Genomic DNA, 26,037 nt, shown 5'->3' with positions numbered 1-26,037 from the left:
TTCTATACCAAGGGCTAAAAAGGACTCTGAAACTCCAGAGTCATCATGGCTAATGTGCCAGCAATTACATTTGGGGCACTTTAGCTAAAGGAAAACATACATATTTGTGGCGGGTTAACCTTGGCTGGATGCCAGGTGCTCACCCAGCTGCTCTATCACTCCCCGTCCCAGACAGACAGGAGAGTGTAAGGTGGAAAACAACTTGTGGGTTGGGATAAGGCAGTTTATTAAAGCAAAAGCAAAGCAGAAGCTTGCGTGCACAAAAGCGAAGCGAAAGATAGCAGGGTTTATTCTCTACTTCCCATCAACAGTGACAGTCGGCCACCTCCAAGAAGCAGGGCTTCAGCACGCACAATGGTTCCTCAGCAGGCAGCCATTAGACAGTGAATGCCTGCCTTCCTGCTCCTTGCCTCAGCTTTTGTACCTGAGCTGACATTACATGGTATGGAATATCCCTTTTGTCAGTTTGGGTCAGCTGGCCTACTTGGGTCCCTCCTGAGATCTTGCCCTCAGCTGAGGAAGGAATGTTACAGTGCTGATGCTGGGCTCAGCAGTAGCCAAAACACTGGTGTGTTATCAACACCCTTCTAGCTGCCAATGCAAAGCACAGCACTGTGAGGGCTACTACGGGGAAATGAACTCCAGCTCAGCCAGACCCAATATGATATTAATGAATCTAGTGCCAGGTTCTGCTTCCCTCCAGCCCCCTTGGAGCACAGTGTACTTGTTCAACGAGCCTGAGCCACTGACCCAGCACTGGGTACTGAATGGGCATGGTTGCCAAGATGGTGTGCTGTGTTTTAGCAGCTGTACTATGTTCCAGAAATTATTTAATGACTGAATGTCACAATAGAAAACAACTTGCTCATAACCAGGTATATCTGCTTTACAGTGAAACCCCCTTGGCCTGAGCACAATGGTGAAAGTGTGTTATGAAGCAAAACAACATTTGGCAGATCAGGTTGGGACAGGCTTTCAAGACCAGTGAGGTGGGGTTGCAGAACCTGAACTGAAGGTAAGTATGTAATACTCCCACTAATGGAGAGATTGGAGACTTCTGAGAGCTGCAGCCCCCTGGAGCTGCCAGAGATGCTGGATGAAAGGGAAAGCAAAGAGTAAGCATTTTGAGGGATCCCGGTAGGTGTTGTAGATTAGTGAAGTCAAACACAAGACCATGGTGGAGGTCCTGGTGAGAACAATGGAATAAAGAGAAGTTGTCGGGTAACTGCAGGGGGTGACTTGGTTTGATGTGTTAGAAAAGAGGATGGGAGGTAACCATAGGTCTCCATTTGTTCAGCTGCTCTGCTGCTTTTTTGTTCAGCTGTTCTCTCCCGACCCTGTCCTAACTGCAGGCAAATGGCTGCCCTCTTACTATATCACATCCAAATTCATGAGCCAACCTGCAGCCACGAATGACTGGAATGCCAGACAGGAAAGTATCACACAGGATATACAACACTTGGCAGTCCTGCATGGAGCATGCAGCACTTAGCCCCTCATATGCAAGTTTAAAACTATTGGTAAGCATTATAAGGTTATTTCATTGCAGTGAACTTTAGGGCCCAGCTTGGGATCTGTTTAAACACAAGAAACAAGTTCAAATTACTAATCAGTGAAAGAAAGTAGAACAGACTATCCAGACACCTACCACTCCTATATAATTTGGGTATTGTTTTTAATCTTGTTGTCATTGTTGCTAATTAAACATCAGACTGACTCAAAGGCTGGGAGGGGAACATCACTGTTTTGCAACAGCTCCAAATAATCATGCTCCAGAGAACACGGAAAAACATTTCTAAGTATCAGCATATACATATCTTCTATGCATCTGTAAACAGCACAGATCACACAGCCCATTCAAAGTCTACTCAAAACCACCAGGTCCACCTCCTGGTGTCAGTAGGTTCTAAAAAGTGTTTGACCAAGGAGCAAGAAAAATTGAACTGTAAATCCAGCACTATTAGCAGACAGACAGCTGACCCCATTAGAGACATCTTTCCATATATAAAGTTGATATACTCAGCTTAATTTCACTTACAGAAGATTAAAATAACTTGGAGAAGTTATATAGCCTTCTGCTTTTAGCATGTGCATAGCTGTTTCTCCGTAGCTGCGAGATGGAAGGCTGTGGTAGCTGCTCCACTTACCTGTGCTGGTTGCCTCTTCTGTAGGCTTCTGCTGACTACCAAAGAGATGCCCAACTCCTTCATATCTCATTTGAGGCTACTGGAGGACACCATCTAATAATGACTACTAAGCGAGTGCTGATCTCTGTTCTCTGCTTGGGAAATCCAGCTTCTTCCTCCCACAGAGTTGACTCAGCCTGGGGAAATCCCGGTGATGGAAAACTTTTATCTTTGTAGGAACAACAAGTCCAGTACCGTCTTAAGAATATATACTGACTTCTCTAATGCAATCAAAATCAAATCTTGGTCAGTTAAATACTCAGAGTAAACTACAGAATGGAATCTGTATCATGAGCACATTGAAAGAAAAACACCTAAAACAAAGGTTTAGGAAGTGGCACATTTTTTTCAGTGTTACAGCAAAATAAATCTGACAGAGAATTTTATGTTTGTCTGAGTATATGCTGCTGTTATGCTTCACAAAGTACAGTTTCTGTGCTTGATAACTTCTGATCTTATGAATGCAAACATTAATATACAGAAAGTGCATGAATAAAACCAACATCTGTTAGTTAGTGATCATAAAACACTTACTTGTAAGCATACTTCTATCATGGTAATTTACATTCCCAGTCTCTTAATTAGACTATAAAAGGCTTTAACCAAAATGAAAAAAAATATGAAATATATTTTTAAGACTGGCTGCATTCTTCCATATTGTGCTGTTTTTTATGACTTGCATTGAAAGATAGGAAGTTCTCTGTCTTATTTTAAACAAATTGCAATCTACTACTCCTATGACAGCCAATGTGCAGAATAAATTGTGGCCATGATCCCATGATAATCAAATCTAAGGCAACTTTAAATGATCTCCCTGAAGTGAAGCATAATCCACCCGTGGTACCAAATACAGCTTCTTCCAGCCAAAAGCTTGCTGGGAATCTGCATTAGTGGTGTAATTAAAAAGTACATATATCTTCATTTGTTGGCAATCTCTTCTCCTGTGTGAGCTTTAAAGTATCACACTTTGCCACATTAGGTACATTTTGGGTATTGGCGTAAGAAAAAAAGAGTGCATCAAATTTTGTAAATCTACAGGCAATTCAAAAACACAGATGTTTGTATTTTGGCTCAATGCCAGCAGCTAATTCGTATATTCTTTATCACTTGCTAATGACTGTCTAGTAGCTGCGGATGTGGAAGCAGACTACTAAAACCTGAAATATTTAGATTTCATGACAAAAGTTTTCAATTGTATACCCACTATTCAGTTCCAGTAGCTACGCAGTTTTCTTGAACATTTTTTTTTTTGTCTTACAGGTTTTGTGCCTCCACAGATCTCTGCTATACTGACAGCCTTCAGTATAATAGATTATACTGTTAAACAGATTGACAAGGAAGTCCCTAAATAAATTAACTCTGTCTTCAGTTTCCACCATTTTGAAACCATAGAGAGCAATCCCTGTGTTTAAGGAATTGAAAGAGATTGGGTTTTCATATCTTTGTTCACATTTTACTGGAAAGAGCAGGGAGAAAGTTTCAGCAATTAATAGTGTGGATGTTATTCTGTTTCCCATGAAGAAACATTAATTACAATCCCACACAGTATTTCTCTGCTGTTGCATACTATGAAATCAAATAATTCATTTCATAAATAAATGGCGGCTGCATATGCATGCAAAAAAAAGAACACCTACGCAAAGAAAACAAATACAACATATTATAATGTCTGCTCTCTTTTCAGGCAGGAGGATTCCATGTTACAGGCAGGATTGGACTTATTCATACTGTAGTTTTATACCTTTTTATTTGTAGCAGCACTGGATGCTGGTCTAGACACTGAAGTAGAAGTAAAATTTGCTTGATATTTTCTATTCATTTCTATACTGTTGTACATAAATAAGCAATATGCATGAGCACTGAAGCCACAGCTAATGATGGCATCCTTGCAGTGATACCTTTGGTATAAATGCACAAACAGGTTCAACATGCAGCAATACACTAAGGAAAAAAAGAAATATCTACTCAATTGGGAGGTTCTGTGGAAATACTGAGCTCTTAGGAATTACTAGACAGTACAAAATCATCTTTAAGTCCGAAAGAGTAGAGACGAGAGTCTCTGGTTTACAGGCCAGAGTCACACCAAGAGTCAACTCTAGAAAGAATGCTGAAAAAATCAAATTCTGAAGTATGTCAATCCATTTCTATATATTTTTGAATGCTCGGCAGTTGCTAGTGAATTCAATGGAGTTTCATAATACTCATGGCACTTTCAACCATTAATTAGAGATCTGAAGCACACAGAACCATAATTTCTCTTGGGCAAGTTTCTTCTCCCTGCTATCACAAATAATAATTAAGAATTAGAGGGTGGTTGTCTGAAGTCATGATGATCATAAAACACACATATTTGCAGTAGACTTCTCATGGTATCATAGGAGGCAAATGTTTACCCATGTGGGCCGGGCAGCTCTGATAGAGTAATTCACCCACTCTAAGTGCAAAACAAAGACAACTGGAGCTATTAATGATTGTTTTGTCAGCTAGATGACAAACTCATCATGAAACTTTTGTCAGGGGATTGAAAGCTAACTTTTGAAAGACGCTCCTTGAATGCTTACTTCAAATAGCCCGAGCTGAGCCTCAGCCTGAGCTGAGGAAGTTTTAATCCAGCTTTAATCCTCTGTATGCAAGAATCACAGCAGATTCCTTAGGTTTTTTATCTGCTGAGTGCAGTAAGTGCGTAAATTTTTTTTCTAGCAATTTTCCTATCAAGAAATCTTTCTAAAGGCTGCAGCATTTCAGCAAAAATCATGTGCTTGGACTTTAGCTACCAATGTTTCTTTCATGCAGTAACAATAATCATACTGCCAGTATGAAGGACTGTTTTCTCATACAACACAACTCATCATATATGTTTCCCTTGCAGGACTTAAAACAAATATGACAACAAGCCACTATATTTAGCCTTGATAAAACTGTTCATTCCTCTTTGAGATTTTTTTTCTTCAAGTTGGCTCTTCCTTTCGCTTTGGCTCAAGTCAGTAGAAATATAAGAATCAAAGATCTGTACAACAGATGGAGCTTGGTTGAGAAGAATGCCTTTGGCTGGTGAGGATCTTTGCCTGGCAGGTGTCAAACCAAAATTAATACTGCACATATTACAGCAAAGTGAGATTGAGTTCCTTCCTGACCACAAACATATATTAATAGAACAAGCCATGCAGAGCAAGCTAAAACAGTACTATCATTATGCTGAATCCTCCACTGCTTGGCATTTTATTTAATCACTTACATCCAAGCAAAGCAAGTAAACAAAGTGCAACAGTTTAGTTTAGTGCCTCTTTAGAGACATTTTGCACAGGTGTAAAAGACTTCAAAAAATGCCATAAGCAACATGGACTTAAGACCCCTTCTGGTTTCTTTTTGAATTCAATTTTTTGTGTCACTGCCTTAAAGGTTTATGAACTTCACAACAGACTTTTTGACAATTCAAAATCCACAAGAAAAAAACAGGTACTGGTACTAAAATACACTGCTCAGCTACCATCTGTTGCTACGCCTGGCTTGCCAAATGCGATTCAACAGCCTGAGTCAGACGACAGAGCTTTCCATAGGTGTCAGGAAGGAGAGCTTCAGGTGGCATCACCTGCTTCTCTCCATTTTCAGATGACTGGGAGGCTTAGCATCTCAACCAGCCCTCTCAACTGCTAAGTTACTTGAAGATCTGAAAAAACCCAATTTGAAATCTCATGGGTGGTTTCACAAACTTGTGCTGTCCAAAAGCAATTTTAGCTGACCAATAGGGCAGTAATTTTAGAAGGTCACAGTCACGGGAGTTTTAATTATCTGTATAAAGTAAATGTGAGTTTGCATTTATGTGTATATACAAATATATATACACACACACATAAATTTTTTAAAAAAAATTTTAAAAAATGAAAGTCTTAGATATATGCAAGTCAAATTCATTCCCTTGTTTGATTTCATTTCCACAAATTCAGGTTAGGAATCTGTAACACCACCCTAGTAGGAAAAGGATGAAAACAGGAGCGTGGGTGAAGTAATTTCCTAAACAGAGGTCCTAACTCACAGAGCACTTTACACCACCACGGGCTGGATGAGCATTTCTTTCCCCTCTGAGTCAGCACTGACCTAACACCCCCACCATGTGCTCACCAGTGTGTGGCTTGTGGCTGGCCCTGCGACATGGGCAGTGCTGGGTGACACGGCACACTGATCTGCTGCAGTCATTACAGATCCCAAGACAGTACTGAAAGTAATGGGATGATTCACAGCTGCAGCCACGCACTTGACGGCTGAGGACACAATTGCTCTTTTACCTACTCAGGAATAGTATTTTGCCAAAGCAACTGAGTCAAGTTCAAAATCAAACAAGCTATTAGCAAACATTTGTATTACTTAGGGTATTTGAAGAAGATTTATGCCAGTATTAGTGGGATGATTCATACGCAAAACCTAAACATTTTAAAGATTATTTTGCTTGAAAAGTTAATTTTCATGTCTCATGCATAGAGAACAATGTTTTCCCTCACAGTTTTGTAATCTACTAGCTGCCAAACTTTAATACAGAATTGAAATTTCAGTCATTTTGGCTTTCATATGTAGCAAATCAGAAATAAAAATGTTTTCACACCAGAATGAAAAGACTGGGAGATCAGACAAAATATAAAAGATGTTTTACTTGGTTTGGGATTTTTACACAGCTATGCCTAATCAAAGTAAGACTGAAAAAATACCAAAAGGTAAAACAAAAACTAAACTAATCTCTTCTGTCACAGAGATGCAGAAATAGAAGCGATGCTTGTATCCCTGAAGGAACCAAACCTGAAATCCTGATACAAACAAGAGAGAAGGGCTGTTATATCCTTGACAATAAGGACGTGTCTGACATCACAGCAACCTCCTAGAGGTAACAATGGAAAGGTAATCTTAAAATCTTCAAAAAGGCAATTTTAAATCTTGAAATGTTTGCTTAGGTAAACATCTTTTTAGTTCTACAAACTCAGAAACAAAGAAATCAAGGGGCTTTTTTCATAATGCTGAAAATTTTAGCACTGGAACTGTAAACATCAACATCTTTATCTTTCTTCCTTCTTCAGATGAAACTGTTATGTGTTGTTTGACTTTATTAAAGAAATTAAACACATGCTGCAATGAACCTTCTAACAGGGATAAGTGCTTTGAGTTTCACATTCAATATGTTACCTAGTTTTGTGTGTGTGCTCCTCAGAGAAGGGTTGAATGACCAGGAGATGTGAGGTTAACACATTCTGCAGGAGTGGCCTCAGATTTCCCTTTGAGGAAATGCACCACACCACATCAGCATATGCAAACCCAACTGTGTTCTGCACAAACCACACAAACAGTGCCCAGTTATCTCGCTGGGCCTTCCACTTGCACTTCAGTATGTGTAAACATGCTAATGAAAGAGGGTTCATGTGCAAGTTTACAAGTTCAAGTGCAAAAGACAAATGAAGATTTGTTTGCAAACCTTTGTTTTTCTCTTATTTTGGGAGATTCCAGTTTTCTAAGTCTATTATACAGTCTAGGAGTTGCATCCTAAAGCCACAAAACTGACCTACTTAAACATCTTTATTTGTTTTGTTGATTGAAAATGGGGGCTTCTTGTCTACTTGAAAGAGGTTGACAAGCACATGAAGGTACTGCTACGACTCAGGCTTTTCAAGACACACTATTTACTAGGCATTATTTAGTGATACTGTATTTGAAACATTGAGAACTTCAGAAACCTCATGAAAACTCTTCGCTCAAGGCATCTTGGAATTCATAGATGTATAAAGGTTTTTACTTCCAAAATTGCCAGGCGGATAGGGATAGCCACGCTGAAAACTGAAGAGCTTCAATGTTTTCAGGAAGGTCTGTGAAGGCAGATTATGAGACTTGGGACAAGAATCCCCAGATCACCTCAAGCCACAACTCCTTTTTAAACAATCCAGATCTTAAGCATTTGACAAAGAGACTCAACAAACCCCTTCTGTAAACCAAGCACGCACAGTAGAAGCCATTTTACTGTTCTTTGTGTCATGCAATTATTTCCACATGCAAGTAGATAAACTCAGTCAACCAAAGATACCCATGTCTGTAAGTGAGGCAGGAGCACAGCTTTTACAGGGAGCAAAAGTCTATTTGAAATAGCTGAACAAAAGCTTGATGAAGGAATTTCAAACAACATATGAAATTGTCTCAGATACACAAGTCTAAAAAAACTGTAGCTCTGTAAACCCACAGAATGCTACTTTAAAGACAGTTTCATTAAGAAACACAGCTTGAGAGTATCTATCAAATAAGATCAGAGCTACATGCAGGGACAGCAGGAGGCAGCTGAAGCAATCTGTGGCACAACTCTAGTACTCACTGGTCTCTGACCCCGAGAAAAATGATAATTACTACATGAATACACACATTAGACCAAAAGGGAAAGCCTAGGAAACTACATATCTCTACTAGAAAGAGACGGAGAGAAGTCCTTGGGTTTTATGCAGTGGTCTACAGCCCTGTATGTCCCAGTCTGATATACTTTGTTAGACTGACAACACAGCTGTAGCTTTAATTTTGAAGTCCACATTTTTCTGTGGGAATCATTAAGTATAACATACTTGTCTTGTTCAACAGAAAAACAAATCTGTCTCTACTTTTTTATTCCTCTAAAGCCTTAATTTGATTGTGCAACATTCACTTTAGAAACATATTTGAAGATGTTTCAGATATGACCTCATTTGTACACCATCCCAAGCTTTCCAGGAACTCTGAACCAACAGCCTCCTAGCCTTTCTTGTATCTGAACTACTGTATTTCATGGTTTTCACACAACACTGTCTGGAAGCTCCCCATGCAACTAGCCTTGTTGAGCTACATACAAACATGTATGGAGGAGAGTTTGCAATCTCAGGTTGTGGAAAAGGCTTTCTATGTATTAGTTTATGTACACAGAGATTGCCATGATTATGTTCAAATAACTCCAAAGAGCTAGACCTACACAGGTGAAAAAGGAAAAGCACCAGAGGAACCAACAGCCCAGCAGCTCATTCATGCTGGATTTCCTAGTCATGGCCACTGCTTTTAAAGGTGCCCATCATCAGATGCCAATGGAGCCCTGCTTCACCTCTGCAATTTTAATCAGAGAAGCTAACTGACCAGGTCCCAGAAATGCAAATAATAATTTGACCCAAATAATCTCGAGTAAGGAATTGAGCTTACTGGAATATGGAAATCCCCTGAGGTACTGATAACCAAAGGGATGAGATAACCAAAGAGGTAAGTAGTTATTTCATCTAGAAAGGTTGAAATGTTATGGAGACAAATATGCACCTCACCACTATTCTGCCAGTTGCTTCACGTGGAATTTAAGGCATTGGGTTTAATATGGAAAAACATACCTTTGAGTCAAATTCTGATGTTTGCATTTACACAAAGTGATAGATTTTCCAAGACAGTTCACAGTGTAGATTCCTTCTGCTCTCTCACTCTTAGCACTGACTTGGTCTATTCCCACCATCTGCCACCTCCTCCATCTCTCTTCTATGCCCTTCCTCATGTCGCAGCTGCTGGAGGATTCTGGAGCTGGGACAAGATGCTACCACCATGTCTGTCCATCACAGAAAGACAACTGGTCTGTCTCCCAACCCATGTTGGGCAGGCATGCAGCCCTCCCACTGGATGGGCGGACTCGTCTGTGTTAAAGGTATGTTGCAAGTTTTTACATAACAAAAATTCCCTCCTACTTTTAAAAAACGCATTTGTTTTTTTCTTTTTTTCTTCCTTCGCCAGCTTTTTCTCTCATTCCCTGCCCACTTTTTCGAGCAGGAAGGAGAATGACAGGGAGAATAATGATTTCCTCAGCTTCTGTTGGAAAAAAACCACAAAAATTTTCCACCAAGACGGAATCTTTTTTCTGTTTTGTTTTGTTTTGTTTTTTTTTCCAGTGAGGTTCAGAAGCCATTTTTTTAATTTAAAATTTCCTAAAGAAGTGTCCAGTTAATACTGTCATTTGGTGTGGAAGGTAGCAGAGACCTAGTATCTGTTTCGTTTAGCACAGATCCCAACATTAAGTGTGGCAAGAGGTCAGCTTGAATTCTTCTCTTGAATTGTATCTTTGCAAACCTCTTCTCAGGGTTTCGGTTCAAACTCCATAGCCAATGAATCAAACCCCGTAGCCCAGCAAGGATGCATAGCTCATCATGCTTTCCTTCTGCCAGTTGGCTCTGCACACCCCCAGTGTTAATCTCCACTGCCTCCATGTGTTCTAGCAGGAGGGAGGAAAGCACTGGTGAGCAAGGAGAGGACTGGAGTGGCCAAAAGCTGCAGCAGCCTTCCCATGAATGGAAGAGAGCATCGCAGATGGGTGCAGCCAGTAAAGGAGAAGAAAAGTCGTTGAGGCCATTGATTTGCCAATGGCATTGATGGGCAGGGGTCTGAGCAGCTTTGGGACCCTACAGTCACTGACGAGAACAGTCTGTGTATACATGGCACACTGTCTTGGTTTCAGCTTACGAGTTAACCTTGTTTAGGGTGTGCTTTGTCTGAGCAGATGGCAAAGCATGACAACTGCTGGGCTAAGATTTTGCTGCCAAACCATCCCCCAGCTGTTTTAAAAAATAAAGACTGCTGCTCTCTTCACCAATGCAGAAATAGCCATCTCTCTAATTCCCTCCTTCAATGTATTATTTTATGTATTACAGGAGCATATACCTAGCCAGACTATAGAATTAACATTACCCAATTTTTAATTAACTACCTACAACACTCTTCCTGATTGAATTGGTGGTGGTGTTAGAGGGTTGTTGGGGTTTTTTTTGAGGCTGCCATGAAAATCTGAATTCCTAGGTAGAAACTCACTTGGTGAGCCTGAACTACCAGGTGTAGAAGGTGACCCGTTGCTCTGGCTATACCATGTCTCCCATGAAAAAAAAAAAAAAAAGCCTGTGACACAGAAACAAGCCCAGACCTTGTTTGCAATAGCAAGTACATAAGGCAGGACGGTACCAGAAAAGATAGTGACAGAAACACTACTGACTTATTCCTTCAGCAGCTGGGGTTTTTTCACTTATTTTTATCCAGGAATGTCCTAGGTTGTTAACTGACTGGGACCCTTCCAGCAGTCTCCAAGGTCTCCCCTGCGACCACAGGGCAGCACAACTTCCTTTGAGTATCCCTCCTTCTGACAGCACAGCAGGACTCATTAGCACAGCGAGATGTAACTCAACGCCACCCTGACCCAGCAGCAGGGTGTTGGCCTCCTAAAACTCAACAATTACCTACAAAACATGAAATAAGTGAAAGTCCAGTGACCATTGTTGGCACAAGTAAAATCCAGGCAAACCAACACAAATAAAGCTCTTGGAAACATGATGAGTTCTGGGGACAACCAACTATCATCCTCTTTCCTCTGTGACTGAGTCTGCTTGCACCTGGAAACAGGACTGGAAGAAACATCCCAGCTGTGGGTGTGCACACACATGCACACACACACGCACACACACACAAACATGCACTTCTCAGCAGACCACCAGCAAATGTTGATCCAGCAATTGCAGCTGGAACACAGCAACCCTATACCAATGATAAAACACCACTGGGTCAGATGTTAGAGTGTCAGCTCAAATTAAGCATCACGAAGCAAGCTTCGGCCAAGCCAGCAGTGCTCCTTAGCTACAGTGAGCCTTGAGCTGGGCTGTGTGGAATTGCTGCTTTCCACATGGAACGTCTCATTCAGAAAAGGAGCTGTCACAGCAACTGCAATAGCAGTGCTCGTTTTTCATGTGATAAGCTGTATTTAGAGTGGGAAAGTATTGCTCTGTGAGCTGAAAAGCAAACCAAACAACAAGCGATAAAGCCATGTGCTTCAGGCCAAAGGTTTTAATATCTGGTGTTAGTCCCATTTCCCAGAACAAAGGATAGTTTATACATACTATAGACATTTTCTGTCTGAAATAACACTAACACATAATCTCTTTATTTACACAGGACATGAAGTGTCCTGTACCCCCACCCACAGGTCTGAATCTAGATCCACCCTGCTGTTGTTTGTGAGTGTGTTGCAGAACCGATGGGGCCTGATATTCTGCAACAACATCAGCCAGAAAAGACAATGTGTGTCCTTCCTCACAGGGCTCCAAGATCCTCCCAGACTGATTTTAATAAAGGAGAGGGTAGGGAGAGGGGAGAAAGATAGATATGTGGCAGAATTAAAAACTCAGGATTTCTGGAGTCTTTGTTATATGCTGTAATTGCAAAATCATGCTTCCTGTCTTTTGCACCTTTTTTCTCCCTTCATCCTGGAGGTGAGTTCCCTAAGTTTACCTTACTTTGGTTTCTTCCCTCATTTCAAAACCTGACTTCAAAAACAGCTTAGGCCACTGAATGTAGTCTTTTGCTTCCAAATACTTCTTTCAGCATGGAAAGGACCAACCATGTAATAACCAAGCAAGTCACCCTATTATGCAACAGATGGGAAAACTGTTTGTGCTAGTACACGGTGGTTCGCATTCTTCTGAAGGCTGCTTTCCCCCAGGGAATTCCAGTAATTTGACTGACTGAAGTGTGTTTTGACAAGTTACAACAGTCCAGAAAATCCACCTATGAAATTATATCCTGGTAGTATCTTCCAAAATAAACTGAAAACTTGGTATCACAGCTCATTTGGGAAAGTACTATGCCATAGCTTTCATTTGTTATGAGAACATAGCTTGAGTTTTTGTTGTAGATAACAGGTGGTGTTACACCTAATGATGTGACAATCTTCCCTTGCACCAGGTTTTTGTAGTGGTAGGGGCCCTATGGATCATCTCCTGAAACTGACCAGAATAAAAACATATAGTCTTAATATATTCTTATTTCAGCTACTTTCTTTCACTTTAGGTGACTCCATCACAAAGTCATCAGCTTACCCTGAAGGTTGTTTGTCCATACCCAACAGATCAAGTAATTGAAGAAAATCAGAACAAGCTGCCAGCATAGATGTTGGCCTGCTGGAAAAATAGGGACACTGGCAGAATCCAAGGACCAGGTCATATTATGCTGAGAAAGTCTTTTTTACTACTAACACGAGCAGTGCCGGCAGGCCCCAGCCATGAGCTGTATGCCAGGCACAACACACGGTTCCCATCACTTAGGTTTTCTCTGTTTATTCCACAAGTCCCATACTGGCTTTTGTTTGCCACTGCCACGGAGAGAAAATATTTGACTGGATAGGAAGCTCTTATATATAAAGAATTTAGGATTCAGAGGGCAGTTTTAAAATGTTAGAGGTTAGAACATTTTGAAAAGTGAGTCACAGTAAGTATGGATGGACCAGCTCCACTCCGGTCCCAGGGCTCAGCTGCAGCCCGGATGAGTCTGCACATCCTGGAGATATCTACCAGGAAGAAAAAGGAGACAGAGGCTGTGAAAAGCATGGAAGTCCCAGGCTAAAATATTTTTTTCCCATATTTCTCTTCCTGAATATCCCAAAACAGAAAGCAGACAGATTTTTTGCAGAAGTTACCAGGATTTATTAAAGACAGGATATTGATACGAAACATTCATGACCCTCAAGTTAGCAGTATTTGTCTTGGATGGGGTAACAAAGTAAATTTATTACATATCAGTGCCAAGAAGCTCAAAATAAAAATACAGATTATAGTTCTCAGATTCATCAACTCAAACCAGATATTTTTGAAAAAAACACTCCAGCAGATAGAATGTAAGTCTCATAAGATACTTGCACTACCAAAGAAACATATGAAATACATATTTTATCCAATAATAGGATACAAAGCAAACTATTAGATTTAAAACCCCTGACACAAAGGCAGCCTGTGAAGACATGAGAAGGAGACCTCTTGTCATGTTATTCCAGGTGTGGGGTGCGCAGAGGAAGATATATATGTTAGACACCGGCGAAGCAAGCAGAGATTTTATTGCATCTTGAGTTGATGATTTTATGAGACTTGAACTAAATTGATAAAGCATGGATAAAGCAAGATAGAGAAATACTGCCACTTGTTGGAAACCATGTTTTGGAATAGGCTTGGACAGATCACAGCCATAGCAAACCTTCACATCAATTCTACTCCGATCATTTAGTCCCGTCTCCTCTTCTGTGTCTGAGCTTCATTTCTTTCTTTAATGGGACATATCTAGTGGAGAATCAGCCACAGAGAACTGATTTATTAAATTCCTAATGGCAAGATTTGAATAGTTAATTCTGCTTCTGCCACACTCCCTACAGAAGTAAAGATCTATCTTCAAAATGCTCCCAGAACTTGCCTGTGTGGCATCTGCATGGTCTGCATGGCTCCAGGAAGACCTAACACACTGTGAAAGAAGGAACTCGTATGTCCTTAGGTATGATTGAAGGCATTGCCACTACTGGAAATTTCCATAAATTAGCGTTTAATGGACCAATGCTTTAACAACTCATCTCTCCTCATTTAAAGACATACTACCAAGGGGAAAAATGTATTCTGCCAAGGATTTCCAGGGTTTCCAATTCTCACTTCTTCCATCTCATCCTCAGGAAAAACAAAGCAAAGCAAAAAAAAAAAAAAAATCCTCCCCCAAAACCCCAAAACAAAGAAAAATTAAACAAACAAAAAAAGTAAGCACCAGAGTGTTTCTAATTGCCTTCCAAAATACAACAAACAAAAAAGCATTTAAAATTGCTTTAGTTTGGGGAAGTTACTAACCATGAGATCTCTAGTGCGTGTCTGTGTTTAATAGAGAATGTAATGGAAAAAAAAATAGAACATTAGTGACCATCCAAGAAAGATTTCATGAAAAACAGGGTGGAAGGGAGTTTGTTTGGATTTAATGTTTCCCCAGAATCATCTCTAGTCCAAACATTACACCACAGGTCAAAGGGAGGGGAGCCAGAAAGTGAAACATTTTAAAAATAACCCCTAAAAAGGAAAGTGAAAGTGGCCAGTCAAGTTAGAATCATAGAATTATTTGAGTTGAAAGGGACCTTAATGATCATCTAGTTCCAAACCCCCTGCCATGGGCAGGGACACCTTTCACTAGACCAGGTTACTCAGAGCCCCATCCCACCTTGAACACTTCCAGGAATGAGGCATCCATATCACTGGGCAACCTCTTCCAATACCTCACCACCCTCACAGTAAAGAATTTCTCCCTAATATCTAATCTAAACCTACCCTCTTTCAGTTTGAAGCCATTCACCCTTGTCCTATCACTACCTGGCCTTGTAAAAAATCTCCCTCCAAGTTCCACCTTTTGCGACCATGAAATGCAAATTTTATGATAAAAACCATATTTGGGCTCTGGTACCATCACTGAGCATCGGTAAATACTGCAACCTACACTTGGGAAGTACAACAGAAAAATATAGTTTCAGCTTGTAAAGTTCTTCCTGACTGGTACTACAGCTTATAAGTAAACTTATATTAAAATATTTTGGTTTGGAACTGACAGTTTAAAATACTACAAATTGTCCTCAGGCCTCTTTTGTAGCCCTTCCAAGATGCCTCCTTGCAACAGAGATGTTCAGCAAAGCACTCACATAAGACCAACTGCTACCAAAATCAGAAAAACTGTATGGGGCATCTGTCTTGGTAATATTTTATAGTCACAAGGTTCATCTTGCCAGTCTGTTGCACACATTGTAATACTCACTTTACTTAAGATGTTCCCTCCAACTGAAGGGAAGTAACCTGTTTAATGCCTGATAATGCTCAGACACCACATCCTGATGTTCGTGTAGGTTCATTTCTCCTTTATGGCATTTTCTTGGGCCTCAAGGTTGAAGATGCTGAGGGAAGAGAGAAGGATGGTGATGAGCACTATGGCATTGGAAAGCAGTCACATGTTGTCCTAGTAGATTCTCGTAGGCAACCCCTGCAATTCCACTCAATGCCTCTCAAATTGGCAAGATCACAAAATGCCTGCAAGGCAATTTTTCTCTCTTCTCCAGCTGCTCTTGGAGACAGAGATGTGTGCCATTTAATAGGGAACCAGAGGGTTAAGCATTAAATTGCCTGAAAGACAGAGCCCTTGAGGCACACAGAAGCTAAATATCTTAACCAAAGCAAAGACAATTCCAAACTTCTTGTCAAGCATCATTGAGGAAGAAGTGATCTTACTAGAGGAAGAAATGACCAGCAGCTTGAAGCACTGAAGCAAGAAGTATAAGCTTTAGGGAAAAATTCTGACACAGTCTCAGAGGATGCTGAGAAGAGCTTTGAAAAGCTAATCTCTCCTGAGGCTCACGAAGCTGAAGGGAAACTCCTTGAGAAGGCAGGGTAGTTGGCACCTACCTACTCTGATGTGTCATCTTGAGGGAAAAGCTGTAGCCTGATAAAGTAGAAAAGAAAAAAGATGAGAAAAGACAAGTTTCTATTTTGGAATTGACTCAGATTGGGATACCTGCTCCAGTACTTCAAGCTGAGCACTTCAGGCTTCAGAAGCAAGCAAGCTTTCCATTTCTGGAGAGAAACAGAGAAATGTAAACAACGCTCCATGGAAAAGATGCCGATGAAAGGTATTGTGTTTTGTGCATAAAAAGACAAAACTCCAAACAGCTAAGGGTTCAACAGAGGTCTGAACAAATGAAGCATGGGAAATTCAGCTTGGAAGACTTCAAAGACTGATTTTCATGGGACTTTCAGAGGCCTTCCTAAAGGCTAAGGCTCCCTCGATCCTGTGCATAGGGTGAGAGAGACTTCTGAGAGCATGGTCCACAATAGCTGGCAAACTGAGCAAGAAATAAAGAAATGAGAAATGCTGAGCCATACATCCCTTGATAACATGAGAGCCTAACACAAGGTCACAAGGAGGTATGTCTCCATTTATGGTTCTCAGCCTAGAATCCTCTTCCAGAGCTGGATAAATACTTCATGTCAAAAGCAAGCAATGTCACAGTCCTTGCAATGAGATATGAAGACTAGTGCTGCCACTCACGCCTTTCACCCAACATCCCCACACACTCACGATTCATTTACAAGGAAGTTTGAAACCACACCTCTCAGTTCCCAGAAGACTGCGCTAACCTCTCTGTCCCTGCAAGTGAAGTAGTTCCTCTGGCTGCCCTCGGGCACCAAAAGCATGCAGGTGTTCTAGCCTCCTGCCTCAGTGTTCACAGTCAATGGTTGATCAAGGGTCTGCAAATGACTGGTGGAATTCTCAATATGAGCAGCAAAAGGAGATGAGTCTTGAGCAGGCTGCAGCAGAGCTTCCTGTCCCAGCACAGTCAGCGGAAGCAAGGGAGGAAATGGGAAAATTGAGTCAATTAAGGAAACTGTCCTGGCCAGGAATGTCTTTGGTTTCTTAACTGCCTGATTTAAAAAGAAAAAGAAAACAAACAAAAAAACCAAGAAACAAAACCCCGACCAAACAAAACCACAAAAGAAGAAGAAATTAAAAAAAGGCTGTGGTAGAAAAGGCACAGTCAATCAATTAGTTAGTAATTTCCAGTTCAAGTATTTCCATAAGTGCTTGGCAGTGTTTTCTAAGGGACATCTCCTCCTAGTGAAAGATTTCTTAGATGTCAGAGAATTCCTCTTGATGACTAACTCTCCTCAGTCAAGCTCCAGTCTGGGCAATTTCCCTTTGGAAGCCCTCAGAACCTGTTAATTTGTTCAAGCATTCTGAGTCTTCTTAAAAGAAAAGCCACTTGGCTATCAGTCGCATTTCCGAATCTGCTACACTGGGAGAGACAGTGCTGAAGTGCAGGAAAATTCCCAAATTTAAGATACCAGGAACATACTACATGATTGACCTGGATACTCTACCTTTACAGAAAACATTTACACAATTCCTTGGTGTCCCCCAAACGGGTCTACACATAAATTGTGCTTAAGAATAATTTTGTCTGTTATTGAAATTCAGTCTCATCTGGATTATAACTTGGCAGCTGAAAGCTGGCAGTTCTTACAGAGTAAAGTATATAGGTATAAGTAAAGAGAAATATGGCAATCTTTTATATTCTGATAATCTAAACTCCCCCTGAACTTCTAAAATCCAAATAACTTATTTGGCCACTGCTTTCAATTTAGACATGTTTTCCTAAAGAAACTATTGTGGGCTTTTAGTCAATGCTGTGAGCTCAGTAGAGATTTACAAGATAAGAAATTCATGACCTGGTTCTGCAAGCAGGCAGCAGTATATTCAGCTTATTAAAACCATTAAAGCATATTTGAACATCACAGCGGTTCTGCCATCTTCTGCTCTGTTGCTGAATGGCTATGTCCTTTGAGATTACCTTCCATAATTTGCACATTAACTAAATCAGCCTTGCAGGTTTATTGGAAATCTAGAAGGCTTTGCCAAGAAACTAGAAGCTGTTTCCCCCAATTCATGTCTTCCCTCCAAGCCAGATGCCTTACAAGTCAAGCAACGCACATATGAACACAACATGACTTAGTCCAAACTAAGAGGAGAATACAGCCAAACTCTTAATTACTAATCCTAGAGGAGAGCATACTCCCACAAAGGGACATACAGGCCAGCCAGCATACAAGTACAAGTACGATTATGAACACTAATGACAAAGAGACAAATTTTAATGATGGTACATAGGGGTCTGCATTATGAAACAATGTCTAAAAATATCTACTCATTTATTCCCAAACTTCAAAAAGTGATTACTATGCCAGTAACAGAGGATCTGCAATCACAGCATTTGGTGGCTTTGCCTTATTTTTCTTTGTTGGTTATGCCAGCAAATCACATATGAGGACAGATGATAAATATTCCTCATATTGGAGAATGCTCTAATGCTTTCTGATAGAGAGATCTAAATTATGCAGTTTCTCTTTCTTTGTGTGTGTGTGTTTTGAGGTTTTTAGCTTTGAAATGGGAAGTGAAGTGCTCATCAGCTGCAAAGTGTTCCTTTAATATCACCCATGCAACAATTACCTCTGCAGTAACCATCATTACATTAAATTATAGGCTATCCTTTCTCAGCTCAGTGTGAAGACTAGCTGTAGAATAAAACAAGAGAAAAACCCCAACCCACTGAAAAGCCATTGTACAGTACTGTGCCTACACCACTGAGGTAAATATACTTCCTGCAGGGAAACAAAGTATCATTTAAGGACTGCCTGTCTTTGTTGAAAGTCTTAAATGAAACCTAAGTGAAGCCCCCTCATCTATTCCAATATTCATTCCACTGTAATGATGCAGTGCTATTGCTGAAAATACATACATATTACTGTGTAATTCATGAGTACACAGTCATAAGGAGCTAAATAGTGAAGATAATTTTGCTTTCAGCGTTTTCTTAATTTTTAATAATTTTCTTAGCAACCCAAACATTTTCATGAGGTCTTTTTCAGTACTGAGCAGGGGTTTATATATTCCACTACTTTCTCTGAATAACTAGTAATAGCTTGGGGGTTTTCTACTTCATTTTAAAGATATATTTGTACTTGCTGGCATTTAACAAGCATATTTACCTATTGACATTCTGAGGTTTTAAACTAAAGTTTGTTTTGAAAGGTAGCGTATCGAAACAACATTCAAATTTTGCATCTTTTATGTCTCAGTGACTTCCAGATAAAATTAATGCCATTTACAAATTATAGACTTGGGGTATTTTTTTTGGTGGTGTCTTTTCTTAACTCTCAGCCTGTTTGACTGCCCAGGAGCTGAAAAATCAACTGCATTTCTTCTGATTCAGTCTTTAATACTGGTAGTTACAACTGTGCAGGACAAAACACACATTCAAGGAGAACAGGGCAGTGTAAGTAAAGTCAGACTCAGTGTAAGTAATAACTCAGAAGAGAGTTAACTTGGTGACGCTGAATAGAAAGCAGTTCATAGCTACGCATGTATTTCAGCGTGCTGGAAAAAAAAAAGGCATCAATAAGTTTCAAGATTTTGTGGGCAAGGCATATTCCTTGTTGATGGATAACTCTGTAGCAATGCCATGGCAGCCACAGCACCATGAGCAGAGGTAGAGAGAGGCTGCACAACAGAAGCGGACACTGATGGAACTGAATGGAAAGACGAGGAGTCCTGCTCCAGGATCCGCAGCCCCAGAGCACAGCTTGAATAGCAAATGACAAATCTCTTGGACAGGGAAGGTAGGGTAGAGGGCAGACACCTCCCTATCCGTAGCAGTGTCCCACCCCACACTGGGCTCTGTGTTGCTGCAGCCTTGGGTTCATCCATCCAGTTATAACTTTGTAAAGTTCTGGCTAAGTTGGACCAGTAATAATGATCATGTGAATGACCAATATGTTCACTGTAAAGAACATGGAACTGCTTTTGCTGTTTGACGTATATTTAGGCTGTGAACCAAGTACCACCTGCTGATACCTCAACAGATAGAGGGTATTGCCAACTCTATCCCAGCCAGTTTGTATCTCTGAAAGAGGACATGGCTTTTTCTTCAGCCTTTAGAAACCTTGTTGGAAATTGGGGGAACTGTGTGAGAAAGAAAAGGACCACAAGTAACAAGATAATGATCAGTGTCCCTGAACTCATGCTCTTGGAATTAAAATGTTGCTACTGTTGACACCTTTGGCAGCAATGAGATGCATCACAGGAAACCCCACTAATGCTTATCAGTTCTCTATCAGCTTCTCATGAATTTCCCTTCTACTCCGCAAGTTCACAAGTTTATTTTTAATTCCTGATAGTGAAGAGCTAACAGAGATACTCCATACTGAGAGCATCGTTTTCTGAGTTTGAGAGCTCTTATATTTCCAGTGAAACAATGAATAAGCATCTACTTGATTTTCATGTCAAGAATGACAGAGATAATGTCCATCAAGATCTCCACTGTGCATTTTTGATAAAAGTGACTTTCTCTTTAGATAAGATACATATATGTATTAAAATTTTCTGCTAGCTTTCAGATAACTAATCTATGAGAACTGGCTTAGACTGTATCCTTGTGTAGGTTTCGAGCTGGCTCTCCGCCAAATTTCCAAGGCCTGGAATAAAGCCTACTCCCCAGAGAGGGAAGAAAAAAACCCGAACAGCCAAAGCTATAGCAAAAACATATATTTACAATTATATATACAATTTGAATCTATTGTACACAAAACAGGGAGCTCCCGAGGAGGAAAAAAGGGAAAAGGAAAGGGGAAACAGGGATTAAAAAAACCCACTAAAACAAATATCCTCCAAATATACACCATTACTATAGAGCTAGCGAATAAATAAAAAAAAAATTGAATTAAATACTTCCCTGAACGAGACAGCAGAACTAACTCCCCATGCCTCCCGAAGGGAACGGAGATAATGGCAGGTCAGAGCAGACAGGCCTTGGCCTATACAAGCAAAACCCATCTACGGAGAGATCTGTCGCCTTCAGCCACCGGAAGAGTGAAGAGAGCGAGCTCTCTTATCTCTGCCTTGTTTATATGTTGTGTTACGGAAAGGGATGATATGGAATACTTCCTTAGATTTCTGACCCCATTGCTAAGGAAGGCCTAAAAAATCCAAAAGCCAACCCACTACAATGCTCTCTGTAGAGAATTTCTGTATGCTCCTCATACAGAAACAAATAATAGTTTGAAATATTTAGCCATACATTTGGAGGATTTTTTTTTAAAGGTGTTGCTTATCTTTATCTTCCAGCCAGCTACAGGATAATAGCAACAACAAACACATTGACAATGCAGTTCATTGTTTGGTTTTCCCATCTCACTGCACAGGTTCCATCAGCTGTGGTATCCCAGAAGCACGACCTTGTTGTGCGAAGACCAGCTCCACTCCTCTGCACCACTGCATAGGTAACTATGTATTTGTATGTTTTTTCAAGTTTCACCAGATATGTCAGCGACTGCTCCACTATAGCAGCAGTCCACTGGTTGACTTTATTGTGATTATAATCTGCCTTGCCTGAAACACTTTCTATGCACTCCTTAACTTTGTTATGGGCCTCATCAGCATTGAAGATCATCTTGTCGTTGGTCCATCTTACTACCACAGAAAGAATAGGGGAGCTGTAATAGGATCACATTTGCTTTATTCCTTCATATCCTCATTGGAAAGACAAGCACACACACAGAGTAGGAGTGACCCTGACAAACAAGACCATTAAAAAAACCTTTCCCAAATTGACACATACCTACTGCAGGATGGGACAGTACCACATAATTGAAGAAAAAACAATGTGCCCTCTGCCTTCCAAAGAAGCAGAGTGCAAATTATGCACTGAACTCACCCTTAATACACATCAAGCTTGACACTGCCTGCCACATACAGATGTACCCTGGGTGAAATCTTGGTGTAACTGAAAGATCCTATGATCTCTGAATAACTTAGATTGGAAAGGAGACTCAGAAAATTCCCAGTTCAACCTTCTGCTCAAAGTAGAATGAGCTGTGAAATCAGATCAGGTGAGTCTTGAAAACCTCCAAGAACAAAGACTGTGCAGCCTCTCTGGGCAGCCACTACTTAATCATCCTGGTGGAGAAAGGTTTCTCCCTAAGTCCAGTCAGAAATCCTCTTGCTTCAACTTACATCTATTGACTTTTACTCTACCACTCTGCATCACTGTGAACAGCCTGGTTCCCTCTCCTCCATTGTTCCCACATAAGCAGTGAGGGGCAGCTGTCAGGTCCCTCTGAAACCATCTTTTCTCCTGGCTGAACCAGCCCTAGTCCCTCAGCCTCTCCTCACATGGCAGGTTTTCCTGCCCTGAACAATCATAGTGGTTCTTTGCTGAACTTATTCCAGTTTATTGACGTCTTTCCTGTGCTCAAGGGGCCAAAACCAGCCACAGTATCTAGATGTGCCCTCCTGAATGCTGAGGGAGACAACCACTTCCCTTCATCTACTAACTCTGCTTCTCTTAAAAGAGCTCAGGATGCTGTCAACCCTCTTTGCTGCCAGAGCACTGTGCTGGCACATGTTTGCCTGCTGTTTATCACATCCCTACATTCCCTTTCAGCACAGTTGCTCCCTACAGTCAGTTGCTTGTATTGCCTCTTTCCCAGATACAGGACTCCACATTTGGCCCTACTGGATTTCCTAAGGTTCCTGTTAGCCCACTTCTCCAGCCTGCCCAGGTCCCCCTGAATGGCAACCTTGTGCTTTAGCATACTGACTGGTTCCCCCAGTTTGATGTCATCTGTATACCTGATGAATGTGCATCTGATCAGGTCACTGATGTTAAACAGAGCATGTCCCAACACAGACCCTGTGCTATTCCACTTGTCACAGGCCTCCAGGTTGAGTATGACCCAATAACCACTAAAACAGTCCAATCCAACTTCACATCACCACAGAACAGCAGATTGCATTCCTTAAACAAAACTAAGTGGGTTTACAACAGCAACATCCCAAACTGCTTTGTGGGCTACAGTAAGTTTCAAAAGGTCATTAAAAAAATGTGTTCTTATCTTATTTGAAACTGACTCTGTGAACATTAAAAGCCGCTATCTGTGCAGAGAATATATAATCTTCTTCAAATTATTATTTGTCCTCATACTTCCCTTTAAGTCATAATTTTATATTTAGGACATATCACCATGTCAGCAACACTCAGTATAAACAAAGGAACAGAAAGACAGATGCAAGCCACCCTTGAGCACAGGTGCTTGCCACAAATACCTTAACAGGCTGCTTATAAGGCAAACACAGTAAGGAAAAAATTAGCTTTTTTCCTCACTCTACAATTTGCCAAACTCATAGACAAAGCATGTTCTAGAGGTTAAGTAAAACTGGGTTCAAAACAGATTAGACAAATTCAGAGGATAAACCGTCTCCAGCGACTACAAAGCATAGTGATCCAAATGCAGTCTTTGGGCAACACTGAGGACGTTTATGTTCCATCAGTACCTCTTACCAGCCTCTTTCAGAGAAGCAACACTGTGCTAGGCTCTTTTCCCAAATCAGTTCCCAAGTCTCTCTAACAAAGAGAAATGTTTAAAATAGGGCCTCCCATTAAACAAACAACAACAACAAACAAACTCCACAACTTTCCATCAACTGCCTCAGTGTTTGATCTTAAGCTCTTGCAGAAAGATCCTACCATTTTGTCTCAGCTTTCAAAGTACTCCAGGCTAGTGTAAAATACCTCCACCAGGCTATGCTGCAATATTAGGCACTGTGACACAAGAAACAACTCAATCCAGAGATTCAAGCCTGGATCTGAATACTCAAGAGTAATTAAAACAACATCTGCAGAACTTCTAGAAATAGGTATCTCTATTAACAGGTAAAGTCAGCATCTTCTATCAGACAGTATGCATTCCTCAAGGAGCTAGCCAACTTGGAGAAAAAAACCTGTTAATTGCTTCAGATAATCATCTTCCAACTGTTTCTACAAATTCTCCTTTGTTATGCTGCTTACAAAACTTAAGAAATATTCAGAGCACAGAGGTGGTGAATTCAGGGCATACAATCGTGCTGACAAATATCACTTTATAATGCACTGTGGACCATGGTGGTTGGTTTGTTTGCTTGTTAAGTAGTTCAGTGGTGTAAATAAGGGTTGGGATTTCTGAGAGGCCCAGCAGATTAAGAGTTCTGTTTCCTGGCCTAAAAGACATATAATATCTTTTTCCATAACTCAGGAGATGGAATTGTTTCCTGCTAATAAGAGGCAATGAAATGCCTGATGTGCTAACTGGGCAGCTTGGAATGTGTTGAGAAGGTGGGGCAGATAAGATATTAAGGTGATGAGAGTATTTGGATATAACATTATGAAATAAAAAGTTTAGATAAGATATTTGTAGGGTCATTGTGACATTAATTATATTTAAAATTTAAAAGCGGGGTATATGCAATAAAAGCAGGGTTCATATAATAAAAATCAAATCCTGTGTTTTGATTTATATGGTTTATAAAGTCCATATATGTGGAGCTCCCTCCAAAATGGTGACTCTACCTCTTTATCTCAACAGAACAAGATGATTCAAAATGGAAGTATGAAAAGGATCTCAAAACACCAGAGGAGTTATGCATTTCAAGAGTACCCTCTTTGATTTCAGTAACAAAGAAAGTTTCTACTTACACAAACGAGTAACTTCCTTAGGTACCAAATTATTTATTCTTTTCTATGAAAATTTATGCCAAGTACGATACGACTTGGGACAGGAACCATCTGCAAAATGAAGATGACACTTTGCATAATGATCCCTGGTTAGTCCCTAAGCCCATAATAAAATGCATATAGTAAAAACAACAACAAAAACACACCACTTACAGCAATGTGTCACAGTCAAAAACTAAATCTCACAACAAATACCAATTTTCCAACAACGTATTAGTTCCTATCATCTCTTAGCCCTACACAGAAGGATCAAAGCTGTTCCTGTGCCCTGAACAGAAGGTCCTGGGAATTATAATGGATTGATTTCTGAAACACATTATCAATGCCATTTTTATTTTTAGGCCAGTTATTTAAATAAACAACTTCTCTCAAAGTTTCTATAGGTGGGTCAGATAACAGCAGATAATCTCCTTGGAAATTCATGCCTGAGATTTTTAGAGAAGACTATTGGAGTTCAGTGGGACCTGAATCCCAATGCACTGACATGGTTTTCTGAAGTCTCAGACTTGGTTCACAACAGTCGGTTATTTCTGATTCATGAGACTATGGACATATTTCAGCATGATGTCAAACACTGTCACTGCCCCAGTGATTTCAGTGGGAGGATCACAAGTGGTGACAGAACTATGACCTAGCTACTGGAGCTTAAGTGTATTTTCTGCTGTCATAAGAAGATAATTTCACTAAATTATATGGGTTTCTTAATTGCTCCACACATTATTAATTCACAGCTGACTCATCTTCAAGCCTTACACACACCCAGGATCACAAGAAGAAAACAACACGATGTTATCTGTTTTGCCTTCCATCTGAGGATCAGAGGGTACCTTATCCGCACTGCCATGCCTTTATTAATTAGCCAAATGTTTTCTGCATTTTATAAATGGACATGTTGAGCTACAGTACTTTTCTTCCTTG

The 26,037-nt window shown here is 40.4% G+C and overlaps 1 protein-coding gene and 1 pseudogene across 3 annotated transcripts in view; both read right to left on the bottom strand.

Annotated features, from left to right (window-relative positions):
- The window catches only part of CRADD (CASP2 and RIPK1 domain containing adaptor with death domain), an 81,598-nt gene that overhangs the window by 7,161 nt on the left and 48,400 nt on the right, over positions 1 to 26,037 (bottom strand). The gene's annotated exons all lie outside the window — the stretch shown is intronic.
- Positions 21,700 to 22,023, bottom strand: LOC108492320 (annotated as a pseudogene).

This window comes from Lepidothrix coronata, unplaced genomic scaffold (assembly GCF_001604755.1).
Source record: "Lepidothrix coronata isolate B3197 unplaced genomic scaffold, Lepidothrix_coronata-1.0 Scaffold9, whole genome shotgun sequence".
In the NCBI taxonomy this organism is placed as follows: Eukaryota; Metazoa; Chordata; class Aves; order Passeriformes; family Pipridae; genus Lepidothrix; species Lepidothrix coronata.
Note: the sequence above shows the minus strand (reverse complement) of the source record. Positions and strands in the feature narration are given on the sequence as shown.